Consider the following 6,575-nt stretch of genomic DNA (forward strand, 5'->3'; position numbering starts at 1 on the left):
AAAAAATATAGGTTACAAATCACACAAATTTCAATGCAAATTCCATGCGACGACCTTGACCGCCAACCTCTACTGTCACAGGAAGTTGTATCTGCTAGGAAAAAAAGACTACAATACTTAAAAGAACAGAGAGTGAAAGTAAAAGGACTGGATATGTGCTGAAATCTTAACCTTTCTATATATAGAATTTAAGGAAAATACAACCTTTGGCTTACAAAATTAACAAACCACTAAGTTAACCACTACTCCACTAAATAAGTAACAACTATTAGTGAACTAAAAAAATGTTGCAACATGACTGCTAATAGCCCAAGAAAATAAGACGCTACTAGCAAATTAAATTTGACCAGGTCATACTTTGAATCAATCTTCAATACTTTCCCTTAATTCAAAGTTACAGACACCAAGCAAATCCCTCAAATAAATAAACTTGTCTGCTACCAAAGACTTTGTCAGTATATCAGCTAATTACTTATGAGTGCTGAAATGCTTTAATATTATTTTCTCTTTTCTATCAAATCACAAATGAAATGGAAGTGGACATCAATGTTCTTAATTCTGCTGTGAAAACTTAAATTCTTTTTCATGGAGGTCGATGATTTATTTTCATAGTATATCTCTGTTGCACTTTCTTGCACATGTTGAAGTTCTGCTGACATCTTTCTAAGTCAGATGGCTTGAAAAGCTACTAAAGTTTCCACAATGTACTCAGCTTCTGAGGTTGACAACATTGTTGTATCTTGCTTCTTTGAACTCCAAGTCACCATACCTGATCCTAAAGTAAAAACATGAGCTGAAATGCTTCGTTTATCATCCAATGAACCAACATAGTTACTATGAGTAAACCTACATAATCTAAAATTAGAAACTTATGAGTAACAAATTCCATAGTTCATAGTTCCAGTGATATAACACAATATTCTTTTTGCTGCTCTAGTTGCATAAATCTAGAAATGACACCAATAGTGAATGCAATATCGGAGCGAGTTTGGATTAGGTAAATCAAACCTCCAACTAGGCTTCTGAAACTTCTAGCATCATCCATCTCTACTCTGTTATTAAGCTATAATTTTTCACCAATATTCATAGGTGTAGCTGTAGGCTTGCAATTAAGCAAACCAAATTTAATGAGAAGGTCTCTGACATATTTCATTTGTGACAGAAATATTTCATCTTCAACTTAATGGACTTTAAGGCAAAGAAAATAATGCAATAAATCCATCTCCGATATCTCAAAGTCATTCATCATATGAGACTTGAATTCATCCATAAGAGAAATAGAAGAGATACTATAAATGATATCATCAACGTACAGGCAAAAAATGATGAAATCATACCTTTCTTCTTTACATACAATGTGGGTTCATTCTCGCTTCTCATATATCTCTTTTTCTAAAAATATCTATTAATTTTGCTATACCATGCTCGAGGGGATTACTTCAAACCATATAATGCTTTATTATTTTGTAGACCTTTATTTCATCAATGTAGACCTCTTTTTGTAAGTCTCTATTAAGAAATGCGGACTTGACATCAAATTGAAAAATTACCTATTGTGACTGTGCAGCCAAAGCTAGAACAAGTCTAATAGTATCAAACTGAGCAACTGGAGAAAATATTTCTTCAAAATCAATACCATATTGTTGTACATATCCTTTTCCCACAAAACAAGCTTTATACTTCTGTAGGCTCCCATTTGTTGCAAACTTTTTCTTGAACAACCACTTTAAGCCAATTACATTTTTGTTTTTTGGTAATTCTACCATCTCCAATGTGCCATTCCCTTTGATAGAATTCATCTCTACTAGCATCTCTCTCTGCTACTCTTCATGTTCAGCTGCTTCTCCATAATGTATAGGATTTAAAATAGAAAAATAAAATTAACAAGTTGTATACATGTCATTAGAGTACTTGGGATTTGGATTTGTAAGCCTTGTTGATCTTCTTAATAATATTGGCTCATCTGGAAACTCTTAAATAATTATAGATGGAGAGTTTCTACTTGGTGAAGCTGAAGAAGATGAATTCGGAGAAGTTGTAGAAGAGCTCGTTGTTTTAGCTATAGAAGTTGGTCGTTGAATTCCATCAAAAGTGATTCCAGTTGGCATTGTCTGACCTTGCACCTTACCATTGCTTCTACTCTAATTTTAGCTTGCCATTACATCAAATACTACCTCTCTTCTAATTAAAATCTTTCTACTAAGGGGGTTATATAATCTATATACTTTGGATTGTGTACCATAACTAATAAAAAGTGCACTTTTCAGATTTTTCTTTTAGCTTATCACGAAATTGAGAATTTACCAAAGCATAATCAAAAGAATAAAGTATTCTTGAGTAACTTACAGATGGTTTTATACCCTACCAAGCTTCAAATAAAGTTTGATCCATAACATCCTTTAGGGAGACAAATTCAATAAATGGACTAATGTCCCCACAACTTTAGCCTAAAAATAATTTCAAAGTCCCTTTGCTTGTAACATGAGTCTTTCCATATCCATAATAGTGCAATTTTTTGCTTAGCGACACTATTTTGCTTCGAAGTATAAGGTATTGTTAGCGACACCATATGACGCCTCTATCAACGCGAAAGGTTTTGATGAATATACCACTTTGTTTCTTAATCTTAGCTTTGAAGTTCTTAGATTTTTAAAATATTTTTGATTTGATTTTCAAAAAATAGACCCAACTCATGCGACTATAATCATCAGTGAAGAGAATAAAATAATGACTCCCATCACAAGATGTAGTATGCATAGGTCCACATAAAGTAGCAAGTCAACACACTTTGAAGCCCACCAAGCCTTTCCAACAGGAAAAGGCTTTCTAGTTGGGTTTCCATAAATGCACCCTCACACAATTAAATAAAATCAAGTTTTGGTACTCCAAGAATCATACCTTTGTCAACTAGCAATTTCAAGCCCTTTATGTTAAGGTGACCATACCTCTAATGCAACAACTTTGAGTCATCCTTTGAACTTGCAGCAAGAGCAAAATTTTTCACATTGAAAACATCCGGTAGAAATATCTTGCTTGATGTCATGGTAATGCAAATATTTTTTCCTGACTTTATATTTGTAATGACACAAGCATTGTCATCACACCAAAGAGAATTTCCATCAATCATTATTTATCCAACACTCAACAAATTGTATCCCAGATCAGGTAAAAATTGAACACTATCTAAAATTTTACTTTGTCACGGCTAGTGTCGACACTGTCACGACCCGATAAATATGTCATGATGGCACCTGCCAATTCCCACCAGTAGGTAAGCCAATACCATAACCCGGAGCTAATGCAATGGGTTAATTTGGTAAGAAAGGCCCAACATAGTCAAAATTTAAAGAACATCAATTGCTAACACAATGGTTCTAATAGAATAAAAAATCATACAGATACCAATCTCAAAGCTAGTAGAGCTAGTACAAGAGCAACTAATAGTATTAATACAACTCCAAGTCTAGAATAGTTAATACATTAGTCTTGGATATTAAAGACTGAACACAAAAGATGGAAGAAAAATGGGTGACTCAAACCCCAAGAGCTCACCCTATCTCTGTAAATCAATTGCTGCACAAACCACAATCAATGATGATAGCTAATATTTGAATCTTCCCTTAAAAGGGACAAAAGTGTAGTATGAGTAACAAAATAATGGGTACTCAGTAGACATCATCGGCTAACTCAGCTAAATCATGATATAAGAATGATAAAGGAAAAGATAATCATAACTATGTAAAGGTACAAAATCGAACTTGAATCGTCTCCATCATCACTGTATATAACAAATAATCAATTTGAAATAACAATATAACATAAGACATCAACACATGCCAATATCCCCACATATAACAAGCATGGAATATCGAAAATAATAATATAATATAAGGTATTAATGCATGCCAATATCATCTAGCATAAAAAATAAATGATTTGAAATCATAAAGCAATACAAGTGCAATCACAAGAAAACACAAGTAAAAAGTTGGTGCTTGATGTGCTAGCTTGTTGTTAGCACATTTAAGGCTTTTAACTCAGAATAATTGTATGTTATTAAGTAACTATTTTTGTTTTTGGTGATATTTAATGTGATTTTATAGGAAATTCAAGATGCATGAAAATACATGAAAGCTACGTCAAGAAGGATGATTTTTAGTGAAAAATGCAAGAAATTAAGTTCTGAAGATTTTTTCTGATGACTTGGTCTGATAAGCTATCAGATCTATGATAAGCTATAAGACCATGTCATCACACATAGGCAGAGAACAAGAAAATTGAAGATTTTCTGACAATATCCTGATAAGCTATCAGATCTTCGATAAGTGATCAAGCATGCCGTCACTCAGAAGTAGAAGAAAATATTTGAAGCATGCCTGATGACATATTCTGATAAGTTATCAGAACTCTGATAAGCCATCAGGTATGTCGTCTCACATAAGCAGAAGGCAAGAAATGAGAATCATATCTGATGACAAGGTCTGATAAGCTATCAGATCTCTGATAAGCCATCAGACATGTCGTCATCTAAGGAGAAAAATTAGAATTTTTAATTTTAAATTTTTCTTAAGTTAAGGATATAAATATCATCTTTTAGGGTTTCATTGATCCTCTTAACTTAGAATTCAATTTTCAACTCTGTGATTGGGTTGTGGGAACATTTTCTTGAATTTGGAAGAGAACAAACCTCAAACTTCATCTTTTGTAATTTTAATTTCTTTGAATGATGAGTACCATTATTGCTATCTCTTTCTATACCATGTGGAACTAAAAGCCACAACTGGGGTTGTGGGATCTATGATTATTCCTCCATAGATTTAATAGTTTGTTAGGGTTTGAGTGATTGTGGGAACATCTTGATAATTCCTTTGTAATGATTGTTTTTTATTGGTTGCAAGCAATAGATATAGCCTTATGTTTGTTTGCTCAAACTGATAAATAAACTAAAGGTAGTGAATTATCAATGAGGATTTGGAAAGATTAATTTTCCATCAAATGATTAATGTTGTAACAAGATTAATCAACTCGAGACAAAATTAGTGTGAATAGAAGGTTTTCCTAAGTTCAAGAGAATTAGGGAGTACAACATCTGGGTAGGTTTAGAAACACTTAGATGGACCGTCGATACTGATAATTTGGTGTTTCCCACAAGTCATGAGAATCCAGTACTACAACTATTATTCAAGGAGGAGTTAATAATCATAGTGATCTTAACCCTAGTTTCTCTCTATCATTGATTCGAACCATTAAAATTTTAGCTTTGAGTTCTGAAGCAAGTTGAAACTTGTATCAACCATTAAAACCCCCCATTTATCTCTTCATATCATTTGTTTGAAGTTAACTTGTAGCTATAGTTTCAAATTAGTTTAATCGCCACTCACATTGTTCCTCGTGGATTCAACCCCAACTCTAAAGTTGGGTAATTATATTGACGACGACAGCCTTGCACAAAATTGACTTGTAAGTTGACCTTTAACAAAAGTGGTGTCATTTTCGGGGAATAATTTGGAGTATTGAGTTGGTTTGAAATTTTAGCTTACTTGCTTTAATTCAAATTTGTAAATATTTGTTTGTAATTTTCTTTTATTTCTTGTGTTAGGTAGATTTTTATTTTAGTTTATTTATTATTATGACATCTTGGAATGAATGTGAGTTTTATTATTGGAAATCCTACCTTGATGATCCATATCCATATTGTTATGGACCTCACTTTTGGCAAGATTATAGATATGCTCCCCGGAGAGAGATGTGTGCACCATCTCCATCCTACTGGGAGGATGATTTTTCTTTATGTGGTGGTCAAGATGGATATTGGAGTGATTGTTCAAATTCCCTCTCCACCTATTATGCTAACCCAAATTCTAGTTCTTCTTATGATTTTGATAGGTCTTATGGTCAAGAACAGGAAGAACGAAGCACCAAAAGGAGTCGCATTGAAGCTATGTTTAAACAACTTTCTAGGAAGAAATGCTTCAAGACATGAGGGAATGGAAAAAAGAAAAGAAAAATAATAGAGGAGATGAATATAGAGGTCAATAATTCAAAGAACCTTTCAACATTATGTTTAGATGATATCTTGTCTGTGGAATCATTTAAAATAATGGAAGAGTGGAAAGATGAGGAGAAAGAATCCTATATTGATGTTGAGCTTGATGATGAGCAACCCTCGGTAATTTCCCAACTAACTGAACCAACCATGAGAGATGATGCCAATATTGAGGAAATAGTGCTAGAGGCAAAAGAAAAAACCAAGCCAATCTTTTATAAAGACTCTAGCCCAATTCAGGGTGAAGAGGTCGATAAGGATGCAACTCCGAAATTAGGGAGAAAACCTCACTCAAATCACTTTTCAACATTATTCTTGGTGGATGTGATAAAAGTCGAATCACCCAAGAAAATGATGAATTTGGAAATGAGGAGAAAAATTCCTACATTTTGGAGTCTGTCTTTCCGAAAGGGCATAATACAACCCCAATCTTAAAGTCCAAGAAGCTTAAAGATCAATGTCCATTTAGTGGCTTTTTAAGATTCTCACCATTGCCAAATGAGCCCACACGAAAGTTTAATGCAAAATT

This window comes from Capsicum annuum, chromosome 5, assembly GCF_002878395.1.
Source record: "Capsicum annuum cultivar UCD-10X-F1 chromosome 5, UCD10Xv1.1, whole genome shotgun sequence".
In the NCBI taxonomy this organism is placed as follows: domain Eukaryota; kingdom Viridiplantae; phylum Streptophyta; class Magnoliopsida; order Solanales; family Solanaceae; genus Capsicum; species Capsicum annuum.